The sequence below is a fragment of the Apis cerana genome, linkage group LG11 (assembly GCF_029169275.1).
Source record: "Apis cerana isolate GH-2021 linkage group LG11, AcerK_1.0, whole genome shotgun sequence".
NCBI lineage: Eukaryota > Metazoa > Arthropoda > Insecta > Hymenoptera > Apidae > Apis > Apis cerana.
Window position 1 is genome coordinate 12017004 of NC_083862.1, and position 16382 is coordinate 12033385.

The following is a 16382-nucleotide window of genomic DNA, read 5'->3' on the forward strand; positions in this document are numbered from 1 at the left end:
CTAATCGTTCCAATAGTCGACACCGATCCCGCGATCGGCATCCACGCATTCCCTTCAAAGGGTATCCCCTTTGACGTGGCCACGTCACGGCCAAACCCCTGGCATTTCGTCTCCAACCGAGTCCGCTTTATCTTGCCTTTTTATCCGCCGCCGATTGGGTCACCCTTTCCTATATATATATATATACATATATACACGTAGGCTTCAACGTGGCTACACGAATCTGTGTATTTATCGGTTTCTTAGTCGCATGTTCGATGGAAAGATTGGGAGAGAATTTGGAATGGAGCGATTCGAATAGCGAAAGAAAAGTAGTTCGAGTTTCTCGAGAGTGTTTCCTCCACCGTTGAAAGTAATTGGAAAACGAAAGAAGAAGGAAGGAATAAAAGATGTACGAGAGAGAGAGAGAGGGGGGAGTATTGGAAGGAGAGATACAAAATAGGAGGGGGAGGAAGAGAAGAGAAAAAAGAACGAGTACTTTATGCGGAAAACAGGGGGTGGAATGGAGGTTGGTGGTGGAAGGCGAGCAGTAAAGTGGCCGAGTCAAAGGGATCGTAATCGGGCGGCGCGAAAAAGCGGCTGCAAGTAAAAAGAATAATAATCTCTCTCTCGGTGGAAAGGCGGCGGCCGGCTGGGTTTCCTAGAGGCGAGGAATGGCAGTTGGGGAGCGTGGCGTGATAACCCTTTCGTTATCAGGGGTTGAATAGGGGGCGGGTGGGAGCTTAGCAGCGGACCAGGCGATCCCAGACCCTGATAACGGGCCGATGTCTGATAACACACACTCTACATTATAATACACAGCGCCGGGCTGCCAGGCCTCTCTGTTGTTGTTGTTGCTGCTGCTGCTGTTGGTTCTCCGCTGCTACTGCTGCTGGGTGATGGTTTACCCCCTCCTCTCCCGTCGAGGGTGGACGAGAAGAGGGTTGCGCGATTAAAAAGTATCAGGAAACGATTCTATTCTCCCTCGATCGATTTCCCTACGTGTATATTTCCACCCTGTTTTTTTATATATCTCAAACTTCTTTCTTCGTGAATTTACGAACAGGAAATCTCTTGAATATATATATATATATTCAAAAGGAATAAGAACGTTTTAATATTAATTTCGGATCGTGGAAATGTCCTCGCGAAACGGGACAAGAGGGTGGTGGATTCACGTTCGAACGGACACGTGAACAGCAGCCGGGTTCACCGCGAACTTTCCTAGCGGGAGGATTTTGCGGAGAAGAGACTCGAACGCTGGACCCGTTTGATAACGGCTGCCAGCCACCACGTATCTTGGACCCTGCAGGCTTTATTATAAACCTCCTCCTTCGCCAGCCACCGCCAATCCCCCCTTTCTTCCTTCTTCTTCGACCGAAACCTCTCTCTCTCCCTCTCTCCGACTCCGTCGTCCGTGAACCCGTTTCCTCCTCGAATTACGAGTATAATCCTGTAAATAGAAAACAAGATAAGGTAGGCAAATGCTTTCCAACGAGCGCTTAAATCAGCCACGCCGACGGATGATGATGTCGCTGAATTTTCAGCCCCTCCCCGTCCGACACCGAACGTATTTCCCGACCGCTTGATGAATTTGTCCGCAGCGAATTTCTAATTTTAACTGTGCTCCTTCTGAAAGGAAAATCTTCTTCCCTTCGAAATGAAATACACGAAATTAAAATTACCAAGTACGCTTGTTCGAAATGATTTTCTTCATTCAAATTCTCGAAGCGACGACGTCTTCTCTACAGCATTAGAGAAGCTTCTTCCACGTGGAATTGGAATTTTATTAATCGCACGCGAAGAAATTCGCCAAATTTTATCGCCAAATCGTACCACCTAGAGGAAGAAAAAAAAAAAAAAAAGAAAAGCCCGCCAATCGCTTTTTTGGGGGGAGAAAAAAGAAGAATAAGGGACGATAGGGGGAGAAGAAAGAAGGAGGTGTTGTAACTCCGTATGCCTCTCGCGAGAAGGGCTACACGGTGGTGGGACCTCTTTATCGTGATCCCCGTCCTGCAGCTCAGCTCCTCATTAGCTCGGCTGCTCATCAATCACTCGTCCACGACCACCGTCTCGTAAAGTCTCGGCCCCCATATCGGCGCAACCTGGCTTCGAGGGCTATCTCTCACCACGAGAGAGAGAGAGAGAGAGAGAGGGGGATGTTCGTTTCGTTCGTACCTACGTTCTTACGTACTTTACGTCGGCTTAACCAACCGAAGTGTATCGCGAAACGTTTCTTTTCGTGTTTCTACCTATCTTTTGAATCCCCCTCCTCCTTCTCCCCTTCCATCGATGTTTACGATTTTGCTCTCCTCCTCTCGTTTCTTCGATTCTTCTCCCTTCTTTTTCTTCGTATTGCATACCTCTTCATACATATATATATATATATATATATATATACGTTTCAAGGCGTTAATATTTTTGTGGGCGGTATATCTTTGGAGGTCGAGATAAACATCGAAGAATCTCGCGCTATCTTAACCGCACTTAAATTCCTTGTACGTCTTCTCCACTTCCTTTCTTCGTTCGTCCATTGTGTCTTATTCTTATTCTCGGCTCTCACCGACTGGATTCATCCTGTGCGCGGAGGTTGACTCGAGCAAGAGATACGGTGTCCCAATATTTGGACCGTGGATCACGGGATCCCTTCTCCACCGCGAGGAGATTCGATCGACGGACCACTCCGCGGCCCCGCTTCCTCCTCCTTCTTTCTTTCTCTCTCTCTGTCTCTCTCTGCACCGATCGATCGAGATATCGCCGCGAGGAAGAGAGAGCCCAGTCCTTCTTTTCTCGGTGGCCTCTCTCACGATTTCGCTCCTCCGCGGGGATACGAAATTCGTCTTCGTCCTCGCCCTCGATCAGAGATCCCTCTGATCCGATTGCGGCCAATTGCGATTTGTTTCTCAGCGAGGTTTCTCCGAGTTCGTTTCTTCCGGTTGAAGAAGAAGACGAGATGGATGAAATTAATGCTCGTAACGCGGACACATCTTCGTTCGAGTAAAATTGCCGTCGCGTCGTAATATTTCAAGAAGGAGGGAAGAAAAAAGAACAAAAGGAAAGCCTCGCTTTGAACTTTGGATTCGATAGATTACGCAACGACGATTTGTCACGTAATAAAAAAAAAGGACGTCTTCCTCGTGTATAAATCACTCGACGTCCGACAGAAAGTCCCAAATTAGAATCCAGTTCGCCCTTCTCCCCGAATACAACCACCACTACCATCACCACTCAGGAACTCGTCCTGTCTGAACCGTCTCCATCCGCGAGGGAAGCGCGCGAGGAGGAGGTTGTCCTGAACGAAGAAGAAGAAGAAGAAGAAGAAGAAGCCGTGAGAGGCTCGCAGGGAATTCGCGACGTCGTAGAAACACAGGGGGAGAGGGAGAGAGTGGTGTACGTAGGAGGACGAGAGCCTGGCCGGCTCGTTATCAGTTGAGGAGGCGTTATCAGCTGGATGCAGCTCCCTTCCAGGCCCCCAACCCTCCCAACCCTCGCCAGCTCTCTCGAGCGAGAAGGTGGGACGAAGATGGTGGTAGGAAGAAGGTGGTGGGTGGGTGGAAACGCCAAAGGGGAGTCGTGGAAGGGAGGTTCGAAGGTGCGCGCTATCTTCCACCCCTGGAGAGATGGCTATAGAGAGAGTGCATCTAGCGATAACGAGGCAAGTTAAACAATATCGAGGTGTATGAGGGCCACCACTCTCCCGGCCCAAGATTAACCGCGTCTCTGGCAAGTAGATACTTTGGTATCTACGAAGAATCGGCTCTCTCTCTCTCTCTTTCTCCCCCCAGCACGTATTTCGGGCAAGATGCTGGTTGCAGGCCCGTCCGAGTCGAGGGAACGCGAGGGATTAAAGGAGTGTCGGTGGTATTCGAGGAGAAAATTGATGAAAGCGTGCGCTTTTTTTTTTAACGGTGGTGGATAACGCAGAGAAGACGTTTAGAGAAGAACATTGTTCTCGATGATGGAATCGAATTTGCTAGGAAAATTTAATAAGTGATCACGTATTGAATTAAGATTACGTCTGTTTTATATCGTGAGTCCGTTCGATACTACGTTCTATCCTTGGATTAGTGGCCTGCAAAGGGAAGAAACACCTTGTCGTAGATGTTCACTCCAAGGTGCGTGACTGGAACTATCTGCGATACAATAGACAAGCGCAACTCGTCGACGGTTACGACGGTCCTCTCTACACCTCATAATTCGTATTGGATAATCATTATTGATCCAAAGAAGTAGGAGAACGAAGAGGAACGAAAGACGTAAGAAAAAGAATCATAGAATAGATACGATTTAGTGGTTCTAAGAGGCTAGAGAGAGAAGCGTCGAGAACTCTTGTTGAAAATAATTGGCGAGAAAGAGGAGGAATACGCGCGAAATCCCGTCTTATCTGCCGATTAGGAAACTTTTTCCTACCGCCCCGCGTGGTTGCGTCTAATCGTCGGGTTTATCGTTCCGCGAGGAGGAATCGGGCGCTCGAAGGAAAAGGGCGAGAGGAAAAGGGAGGAAGCAGGAGCGTCTGGACGCCTTCGAGCTCTGGCCTCAGACGTCGACAACGATAAGGAGACGTGATATCTGCTGGGCACAATGCATCCGTTGTGCATCCAACTCGCGTGTGAGATTTCGAATAAACGCAGGTTATCTCTCTCTCTCTCTTTTTAATTTAATTTCTCTCGAAGAAGCATGATAACGGGAGAAAGATTTAATTTCTCATATATATAATATATATTTCTTGTCTTGAAAAATCTTGGAAAAAAAGGATCTAATCTTAAGATGACACTGTTCGTAATTCAATTGTCTCGTTGAATAATTGCCCAGATCAACGAAGCTCGATCTTCCGTCCCGACTATTCACAGTCGGAATCGAATGGTAAAATGGAAAAATGGATCATAAAGTAGCGCGAGAGGAATCCGGTCACGGTTCACGACACGTCCGCGATAAATCTGATCGATCCGATGGGGAGGCGAGAGGCGATGAAAGGAGAAAGAGGAGGTCCGTGACCATTCCAAGCCCGGCGTAAGAAGAATCCATCGCTCTGCAAGTTGACGCGGTGCAAGTCGTGGTGCATCGTGGAATATCCACCACGTCGGAGAGAGGGGTAGCAATTGCCGGTCGATTACGGTATCTTCGCCAAGGGAAATAAAATTTCATTCCTCGGTCGGGACGCGTTATCGCGTCTGGGAGAACTGATGGAAGGAAGAAACTCTTCGACGATGATTCATCGGCTGACTATTTCTCGCTTACATCGCATCGAGCCAGATATATATATATATATTGTTAACCGTTTCTCTCTTTCTCTCGAGATCTCTGCCGCGTAACCGATTAGAATCCTTCTTCTTCTTCTTCTTCTTCTTCACTCGATCCAGGGGATTTCCCTGGGACGTAATCGTCTCGCGATATCACGCGATTTGTCGGTCTATTTTTGCGCGGTGACGACCTTGGATCGCGCACGGTTCCGTGTTGCGTTCACATACACGAATCGAGCCGTGGAGAGATTTGATAGGCGGACTATCGAATCTCGAGGTCGCGCGCGGTCGTTGAGAGATTTGGTCGGTTTAATTAAAAAAAAAAAGAGAGAAAAATTAATTTTTTGTTTTTCAGATTTTCGAAGAAACGACTTTTGCAATATTCGTCCATTCGGACTCGTTGTGAAATTGAATTTCATTGAATTTGGAATTTCAATCTCGAGAGAGATAATGTTCTTATCGAAGAGAAGTGGGTTTGGAACTTCTTTTATCGCTGTGACTTTTTTTTTCCTTTTTTTGCTTTCTCGAAAATATCGCTATCTCGTAATACGATGCGTAATATAGGACACAATCTCTAGTTTCGAGAAGAATATTCGTCTCTGGATTCTTTCGAAATTATTACCTTTATAGTTTTCCACGCTTCGTATCGTGATTGGTTTCGTGGTGAAAACGGTTCGAAGATTCGCGAGGGAATCTCTCCTCGGGTGATCCATTCTCACGAGCATCCTTTCGTCACGTCTCCTGGCCTCCATAAACCAGGAACAAGAAGCGACAATTAACGGATGCGCGGAGGAGTGAAAGCGAGGGCCCGGTTCGATTCTCCATTAAACTGACGGATGGGCCCCGATTAGGCTTCCCCGGATAACGTACGAGAGGCATCGCCGCCTCGTGCCGAAAAAGGAGAAGCATGGCGGAAACGAGGCGACAGGGGGAGATTAAAGAAAAATAAGAAACGCACGAAGCGAAAAAGAAATTATTAAAAAGAAGGAAAGAACGGAAAAAAAATAAAGCGACGAGTGCAACTACTACTCCTCTCTTTCTCTCTACTCGATCGTAGAGAAACAAAAGAGAGGAGGAAAGGGGGTTAAGACATAAAGCATAAGCAATAACGAGGCCTCCGTGCTATCATCGACCTATCGAAAATAATTATTCTCGTTCTATCGAGGAGGCAGCTCGAAGAGGAAAAGAAAAAGAAGAGGAGGAGGAGGAGGAGGAGGAAGGCGAAAAGAGGGTGGACACGAGCGAAAGGGAGCAAGAAGAGGGGAGTATAAGTAAGTATAAGTGACTTTGCCACACGGTCCTAAGATAATGGCAAGGGCCACCTTCCAGGAATTAGTATTTATTGTGACGCGATTCAGATAGCGGTCACGGTACGCCCCTGGTGTACCTGGGTACCCCAGTCCCACGAATTATGGTTTTCAATATGATGACGGTTTCGTATCTGCCGACCGACCTCGCAAACCTCTCTCTCCTCCCCCTTCTCTCTCTTCATCTTCATCTTCCCCCCCTCCTCGCTTCGCCTTTCTCCTCTCGGCAGCCTTCGAGATATACTTGGTCCGCGGGATCGTAAACCGTCTAAAAGGCTTCGACGATTTTTGCCTCGCCGATGCGAGCACGCACGAAACTTCTCGCTCGCCTCCAGAAGACTTCTCTTCCAACCCCCTTTGTCTTCCTCTATTCACTACTCTTCTCAATTTTCTTCTTCTTCTTCTTCTTTTGCGTGCATATTAAAAAAAAATAGATAGTAGATTGAATAAACGATTCGTGATAAAATTTGATCGTAGAGACGTTTTAGTGATACTTCGAGGAAACTAATACTAATTTTTGCGGGAGGATATGTCAAGATTTGCGAGATTTATCGAAATGATCGATAGAATTGTTCGCTTTTCTTTGGAGAGGAAGGAGGGGATGAACGAGAATGGGAGAGGGAGAAAGACGGATTGGAGCGAGTGAAAGGGGGTGGAGAGGGTGTTATCATCGGTACGTAAGCACGAAATATCGCGACATCGTAGCGGCTGTACGCTGTAAAAATATTTTAAGCGGCTCCCGAAGGCATGGTGCACAGGTCGGGAGGGGGTGGTTTAGTGGCGGCGCCTGAAAAAGCACGATTACGTTTACGACTTCCCTCTCCCGTTCACCCTCCGTTTGTGCCTTTTCCCACGAGCACCACCGTGGCAGGGGATGGATCCTGTCGCGTGCTCGACAAATTTTCAATCGGATATCACCCCGCCTCCTTGCTCCCTTTCCTCCTCTCCCCTTTTCGAAAATATCTTAATTATTGCTCGACGTCTGAGCCCAAGTACAACGAAAATGTCGATACGACAAAAATTGGCAAATTGTGTTAGTTTAAATTGTGAGTCCTCCGTGCTATAAGGAATAAATTGTTCGTTCCGAGTAAAGAATATTCGAGAATGAAATGCAATTTATTCACAAATTTAAAAATTTAAAAATCAAAATTTCTTCCTCAAGATTTTTTACTCAAAATCGTACCTACTCTACGATCTTCGTCTTCTTTCGTACATCATTCGATATTCCAATACAATAAAACCACTCTCCAGCCACTCTCTCCTTTCCACGGGTCTCTTCTTCTTTCTCGCGATCTCTGCGAGTCGATTCAAAGTTTCGGCGATAAAATCCGCGATATCGTGAGGAGGGGGAGGGGGAGGGGCGAGTGCGATGGACGAGTAAAAGTGGGAGATAGCCTTCGGTGCAACGGCGACGAGAGAAAACGAGATGGAGGGGGAGGGGCGGAGAGATAAGCTCGATTATGATCCCCGGTGGTTAAAGCCCAAGTTTTTACGGTAGATAAGGTTGCGGTAGAATGGGTTGCGCGAAGATAACGCCGCAACCCTCCCCTTCAACCCTCTATTCACCCCCACAGGTTGGCCGTGTTGCTTTTTCCCTCGACGCCGCGCGCCATTTTTCTTAATAAGGCCCCTCGCCTCTTCCATCCTTTTCACGCCGCGACCCTTGACCCGATTTCTCCACCACGATAAACTCCACTTCTCTTTCTTTCACTCCGCAGAGATCGCACAGGATAATGACCCGAGTTACGTCCAATGCTTATTTCTTATTTTTCCGTCATGGATCCATCGATCGTATTTGAATAAATTTTCAAAGCCACATGCACAAAATAGTGTTGGAAAGAAGTCGAAGGTAGGTTCGAAAATTTATGAAAAAGAGAAGGGTAGAAATAACGGAAATGATCGAGATACCAGTTCCAGTTGAGGAAAAAAGGAAAAGAAGAAGAAAATGTTCATCATACGTTTAATCCAACGCGCGACGCGGAATATTAAAGGAAACGAAGCGCCGCGTCGCGTATTATTCCGTGTAAGTATGAATCGGAGGGGGAGGAGGGGAGGGGGGCGCGAGATTCGAGGCACGAGACGCGGAGGTACGCCTGTAACTCACGGGAATACCGATAAACGACACAAAATTAACTTCCACTCTCGCCTCTCCCTCCGCTTCCTCTCAGACACTCGATAAAAATCCATTTCCACGTATCTCCGCCTCTCCCTCCTCGATTTACGACTACTCCTTTCTCACACCCCCTTCGAAACCAGCCGCGAACATAGCCGACCGTGGCCCTCCTCCCCAATATCATCGAAAATTGAGCGATTCCAAGCCCCGTACGAAGCGAGCCGGCAACTTGCAACCCTCCTCCTCCAACCCCCAAACGAACTCGTTTCCCTAACGAGTGTATCCGTGCGCGTACCGCATGCATATAATTTTTTACGACGCTGCTCGTTTTTTCTTTACAAACGCGTCATCTCCTCGGGGGAGGGAGGGGGCATCGACTTATGCGAATTTATGCGTCGCGCATTTCGATATTACGTGAGGGGGGAGAGAAGATGTGGATCGAAAAAGGAAAAGTGTTAGATAACTACCGTTTCTTTTAGAAGAGAGGAAAATATTATATATATGATATGATATGAAAAGAAGTTTCGTGAAATTTGTGGCGCACTGTTGTGATCCATAGTTGCGAAATATAAGAGAGATATAAAATTGTCGCATTCGATTTCGATCGTGAAGAATTTCTGGAACAGGTGTGATTTGTGAGAACGAAAATCACGAGTTCTCGCGAAGAATCGTTGTAAGCATATTTTATTCCTTATTATATTTCACGATTTTGTTTCCTTTCGAAGCTTTTATTAGAAATCGTTAGTAGAGAATAAAGTAACATTGGAGTAATATAAAGTAGTATAAAATTATTTTAAGAACCCTCTCGATACATCTCCGCGTTCGTCGTCGTCGATACTTTTACGAGTATCGAGGACCCTGCTCTCTCTCTCTCTCTCTCTCTCTCTCTCTCTCTCTCCTTTTGTTCTCCGCAAACTGTGTTTATGGTTTGTATACAAGGTTCTTAGGACGTTTTAGCGGCTATTAAACGTGCAGTCTGGTTATACTGATATATAACGGCGAGGTTAAATCCAGGCACGTATAAGTACGTGAGAGTTCGCTACGCGAGGGATTGCTCGTGGATACGATCGTAAATAACCCCGTTCGAGTTTTCGATACCTCATACCGGTCGGCTTTACGACGACGATCTGCTCCGTGGAAATTTTTCATCATTCCATCCTTAACACCTTCGAAGCACAGATCATCGTCGATCTTTCGTCGGGCCGTTGAGATAATTTCATTCGACGAACCTTCTTTTTTTTTCTAATAAATCGGGAAATAATAATGGATCGTAACCGTTTTGAAAATTCGATAAATTTGTATTCAATTTCACGGAACAAAAATTAGCCTCGTCGTTGCGTAATCCCAATTTCTATTAAAGAAAAAAAAAAACTATGTCAAAACGACGCTCCATCCTTTTAATCCCCCCGTATTAAAAATTCCAAAACTCGTTTCTTTAACGGCTAGATGAGCGCGTCACGAGGCGGTCGTGATTCGTCGAGGAAAATCGAAAAAATAGGAGCGCGGAGGGTTTGGGTGGCGAGATATGCCGGGTCCATTGATAATTATTCATTCGGTCGAGTTCCAGAGCGGTTCGATATCGATCTTAAAACGTCGTCCAGAAGGTAGGCGAGAAGTGTCCTGGTCAGATACGAAATCTCGTTGTGTCGGTTCACCGTCGTCGTCGTCGTCGTCGTCGTCGTTGTCGTCGTCGTCGTGGTTGTCGTCGTCGTCGTCGTCGTGGTTCGCCTCTCTGTCGCGGGCGGAGGATCGAGACGCGGAGGTGCGAGAAAGAGAGGAAGCTAGTCGGCCTTAATGTATGCACGTCGAGGTCCTGCCGAGCGATAATTGCCCGATGTGGCATTGCCTTCGTGGCAACGAGCATTGGTCACGTCTCAATGTTTTAAGCCGCGTTCACAGTGTCCCTCGATTGATTCGCCGCATCTGTAGTTTCTTCATCAGCAAGGATTAAGTTGGAATCGCTTCCTCGCGTCCGATAGACAGCTACCAGTTGATGACTCACGTTCGTTGTAGATTTATTCTTCTTTTAAATTACAATATTTTCGGAATATATATATATATATCATTCCAAATTAATTCAATTTCAAAAAGCTGCACTATTCCATTTTCGAAAGAAAGGAGGAATTATCGGTAGAACAATATTCTTCCGAACAATATCATTCCGTTCCACTTTCATCGAAAGGAAAGAAAAATTTTCGTAGAACAATATCCTTTCGACAATTGCAACGATCCATCGAGTCCAAAATTGCAAAATTTTCAGAAAATATATATATCATGCCAAATATTATTGATTCGATTTTGCTCATCGCCGAAAGGAAAGAGGAATTATCGTAGAGCAGTGTCTTTCTCTCTGTGGCCATCCATCGAATGCTAAATCCATCGAATCGAAAGTTCTCCTCACCGGGCGAGAAGCTTCCCTTCACGATTGTTTCTCATGGGCCCGCGAAGATTCGGGGGTCTGGGTCCACTTTGGAAATTTGTAAAGAGTCGAATCGACTCGATCGTGGCCGAACGGAGGGCCGAAAGGTAACGAGACTAAAGATTGACCGGATCAGATACGGGGCGGGTAGGACCGGCCAGTCCAGATCCTCGAGATAGGAGAATTTAATAACCTGCTACGTGGCGGAGGGGGAGTATGGCGGGCCGATGGGGTGGTGGTTGGAAGGTGGTACAAGGAGGGGGTGCAATAATATCGAGAGATATCGATCTTTAATTAGGCACGCAGCGCGGGAACGAGAGATTAGATCTTCCAGCTAGACGAGAACCGAGTTCTACCCATCTTCTCTCCTCTTGTTTCTCTCCCCGTCTCTCTCTCTCTATCTTCGTTTTTCCGTTTCTATCTCTCTTACTAGCGATCTCTCTTCCTTCCTTCATTTCTGTCATCTTTTTTTCCTTATCTCTCTCTCTCTTTCTCTCCGTTGCGTCTAACTCGCTCGAGTTCTGCTATATACGGGTCCCTTGAAGATCTTTCGGCTACGCGATGTAGTATCGTTCGCTGCCACAATGAGACTCGATCCAGATCCATTTTCGTTGATTGTATCGAAAGAACGAAGAAAGAGAGGCGAGATGGTATCGCGGCCGGCTCAACGGAATATTTTGTGAATATAATTGCCATTGGATTTTGTTTTATTTGGAACCAATCTAGAGGAGTCCGGTTATCGTAGATATCGTCGAATTTCCATTCTTTCTATCTTCTCATATGCGATCGAGATAAATTAGTAAGCAATAGACGGTTGGATCGAAGGGGAAAAATTCGTTGCAAAATCCTTCAGTCTATATTCGAATATTCGAATAGATTTCACATTCTCTGATAATTATGAACGTGATACGTATATATATATATATACTTGTGGAATTCTTTACGACACTTTCTTCGAATACCATTCTAAATATCCCATTTTGTCCAAAAACATTATATCATCTTCGAGGTGCAGTTCAAAGTTAGCTCGAAAATTCTGAAGGAAGATAAAAGAAATCTGTTGGAGAATCTGTTGGAGTCACTTTGGAAACGGAGAAGAAGAAGACGAGAGAAAGGAAGACTAGAAGATGTAACGATATTCACCTCGATTATCTCCAAGATACGCTTTCAAGTTCCAAAATTCTGAGGCGAGATAAAGAAATCTTCCCGACGAGAACTTTAGAAACGTCTCTACGAAAGAGAGATGAAAAGAAGAAAAGGAAGAGAGAGAGAGAGAAGGGGAGATAGCGTGATTGGTGAATAAGAGAGTGGGTATCGGGTCCAGGACGTTTTGTTCTCATCCAGAATACGGGAATCCGGAATTTTAATCGAAGGAGGAGGCGGCAGATAATTTGGAACGCGTGTACACAGCACGAGCCCGCTTCGTCCATGCGCATTGAATATGCAGAGGGGCCAGGGATATGCTTTATACGTGTCGACGATTAAGCCTTGAAAGATGGGGCAGTCATTAAGAGATACCAGCCGTTGACACCAGCAGAGACACTCGGACAGATAAACCTTCTTTCTTCGATACTCGCCGTGCTACCACGCCTCTGCCCTTTACCGCTCCGTGCAATTGTTTTTTTCCTTTTTCTTTTTCTCTTTTTTTTTCTTTTTTTATCAAAGCCTATTTTTTTCCATCCTGGGTTCCAAATGAATTTCGACAGCGTTTCTGAAATTGAAATTCGAGAATATAGATGTTTGTTCCCGGAATTTATAGAAGTTGAATCGTTCGATCTTGACCCAATTTTTGTATATATGCGTTCAACATATGCGAAAAATCCGGTGAACGTGATTTACGCCGTTGTGAAATTTATAGATACAATATCGATTGTCCGAATTTCGGTTATCCGACAACCGATTATGCAAATTTCTCTTACAGAGATATATCTTTTTTACGTAACGTTCATATTTAAGAATTATTCGATTTCTAATTGTTTCCTTTCTAACCGATTATTCCGAATTAAATCGGAAAGGATTTAGTTCTCCCAATTAGTCCGGATAATCTCTTCCACTGTAAACTTTTTTAATTATGAAATCAGATAATCGGAACTAAGTCTGAATTTCCCGAATATAAATAGGATAGAAAGTTATCGATGAGAGAAATTACGACAAAAATACTATCGAAGTAACGAAGGAGAGGGACAAATAATTTACTTTGAGTAATCTATGTAATAATGAAATAAAAGTGAATAAATTTGAGGATCGTACGCACGAACGTGGTTCGATTGAGAGAGAGAGAGAGAGAGAGACGTGATTGCTCCTCGCGGCACAGTTGGCGGGCTCGATTTCTGGTTTTCACCGGGCAGCAGAAAAAATCACCAGCAAAAGCAGTGAAAACGAAGCTCGGTGACAGATGGCGAGTAGTGATAACGTCCCTCGAAGGTCCTGCTAGCAAGCGAAACGACCTGCACGGATCCTGTTCCTGTCGCGAGATAAAAGAAGAAACAGCTGCGTCCCGGCGCTGATCGGAGATCGTTTCTCCGCGTACGAGAATGCTTTCGACGTAGGACAATCGTATGGAAATTTATGGGGATCATTTGTTTATCTATTTATTTTTCTACAGGCGAAATAGACAATGAGCGGAACGAGACACGGTTACCAGTTGTAACGGGGACGAGGAAACCGTTAATCGTTAATAATATAGAATCCCACAAAAGTGGCCCCATCTGTTTGAAAAATTAATTAAGCTCGAGGAGAAAAGTGGAAAGATTCGTGAGGCTAAAATTCGATCGAAGTGAATGGAAGACGGTCCAAGATCGGTTGAAGCGATCGAGATAATCCGTGCAACTTCCGAAATAACGAACGTGCCAACACGTAATAAAGTCTCAACAGGTACATTGGAGAGTGAGCATTACCGATGCTGGTGGATATCCATCGGTAAACATCGCCATTAGAACATAATATCGAGCCGTAATTTCGCTAATAACGGGCCACCATTAGCTTTATTCACTCGGCTCAATGAACTAATAATATTCCCGGCTGGTAATCGCCGCTTATTTTCGTACCCGATCGGCCGATCGAAGTAATTAAGTGGTAAATGGCTGAAAGTCGAAATGTTACGCTATCTCGTCACGATATCGACGTTGGGGATTTATCGTTGCCCTTTAGCATAATTACTATCATTATTGTCGTACGTGTATGCACACGCGAGACCCGCCGTCACGTGAAGTTCACTCTCTCGTACAGACAGGACGAACACGCGATGCGTTACCTTAAGCCGCGTACAGACAGGGATACGATCGCTGAAAAACATTGCGTCATCAACTCTCCAAAATTTCGATAATCCAAGAACGAAGAATCCAAATTTCTAATTTGTCCATTCCTTAAAAATTTGTAAATTCTCCGAACATTTCCAAAATTCTTTACGAATTACAAAATCATAATTCTCTAAAGATTCCAGAATGGTAAATTCTCCAAAGATTCCAAATTACATTGTATCATATAATATTAATTTTGTGAAGAAAGTTGTAGGAAAATTCGTCCAAAATGATATGATAATTTTCCCCAAAGTCGAATATTCCATCCGACGATGATCGGAGGCGATTCGAGTTGGTTGGCCGTCACTACACGTATGACGGCCACGTATATACCCATGCGTGTTGATACGCAGATAGAAGACGAGGTGGACGTAGTAAGAGCTTTGCATGAATAATGTCCTCCGCGACGTGATCTGAACTTCTTGGAAGGGATGGACTGAACGTGGACGGTCTCTCCGCTACAAGATCCATCCTCTCTCTCTCCCCCTCCTTCGATCGCCCCCTTCGTCGGTACGACGAAGAGAACGACGAGGAGGAGGAGGAGGAGGCGAGGAGCAGGCCGGAATAAAGGCAGATCGAAGATATCGGATCGATCGGGTAGATTTGCGTTTTAATGAGGTGTGCTTGCACCGATGCCCGCTGAATCTTGAAGAGCTAAGTGTAACGGGACGAATTGAATTGATCGATTGCATCGGCGTTTAATTGAATCGGAACATGGACAGTTTCGTTCTAGAGACGTCGTCCGGTAAATTGTGCATAATGTTGTACTACAAGAGGCCGGCCACGGATCCTTGTATCCGTGACGAGGCACGATTGGCGGCGATGTTCCTCTCGGTCACTCTCTCGTTTCCAAACGATCGATCCCTTTCCAAATGTGTCCGCCCCTCCTTTATTACGTCGCGCCCCACCCGAGATCAAGATCGAGATCTTGTTTAACCTTGGACGAGACCACCATCTTCCCGCTCTAAACTCTCCTCTCCCCCCTGCTTCTTCTCACATTTGTACAATTTCCAATTGTCTTGAATAACCATCAGATCGGGTACAGAAAATTTCACAAAAACTTCTCTTATTAGATTAAGAGAAAATTGACAGATTACAGTTTTAAATAAACTTACGATTCCATTCCAACGGATTGTGACATCACAGTGTTAAAAATATCAGAGCTAGCTAGAATCGTGGGACGTTTCTAGTACGAGATCTTTCTAGTTGGATCCGCGCCGTTTAATGGGAGGAGGAAACGTCGTCCGAAAATATTAGGCCGACTGTCAACACGGATGCAAGAAAGATGGTGGGCAAGGATCGAGGAGCGAGGGAGCGAGATCGAAGAAGGGACGAGGAAGAGGATTGGACGCGCGGCGTAGGAGCCGATGAGAAGGTTGCGACTTGAGCTCTCACTTAGCAGCCGCAGTGTCACGATCGGGACGGCTGCATTAGCATATCTCCACGATGCAGCAGCGTGTAGACTCGGTGGAGAGAAAAAGACGTTGGCTACCGTTGGTGAACGGAGGGAAAGGGAGAGAGAGAGAGAGGGGGGAGAAACACATCGCAAAGGGATGGAGGGAAGAGAGAAGGAGAAAGAGAAGAGCAAAGTGTTCATGGATGCATCGTTCGGTACGAGTGGCATGCATCTCTTGCATGGGTCGTGGCCCCGTGAAAACAGGGCGCGCACACTCTGCCGTAATACGGGTGGAAAGAAGGAACGAGAAGAAGAAAGAAGAAGAGGAGGAGGAGGAGGAGGAGGAGGAGGAAGCGGAGAGAACTCACTCAGACCTCACCAGACCTGCCTGTTACCTGTACGTCGCGTGTTTGCCTACCCGCGTCACGATCAGGATCCTATTTGCATAGCGCCGATGAAGCTGCTACCGTTGCGCTCGTTTTCCTGCCACCGGTGTCCTCCTCCCTCCGTGGCTACGCAAAGGAAAGATGACGGGGAGGGGTGGGGCTGGGAGGAAGCGCAGAGGAACGTGTTTGCTTCTTCTTTGTCGATCGATGATGGGAAGATGTCGAGGGCGAGGGACCGTCGGT

At 46.0% G+C, this 16382-nt stretch overlaps 1 protein-coding gene and 1 long non-coding RNA gene across 10 annotated transcripts in view; one reads left to right on the forward strand and one right to left on the reverse strand.

The window, feature by feature from the left end:
* LOC107995119 (zinc finger protein ush) overlaps positions 1–16382 on the forward strand; it is a 166005-nt gene that overhangs the window by 141185 nt on the left and 8438 nt on the right. The gene's annotated exons all lie outside the window — the stretch shown is intronic.
* Positions 9347–12342, reverse strand: LOC133666982 (uncharacterized). Its single transcript, XR_009831974.1, has 2 exons — positions 12202–12342; positions 9347–12094 (listed from the first exon to the last, which is right to left on the reverse strand). It is a non-coding gene; the product is annotated as an uncharacterized LOC133666982 (long non-coding RNA).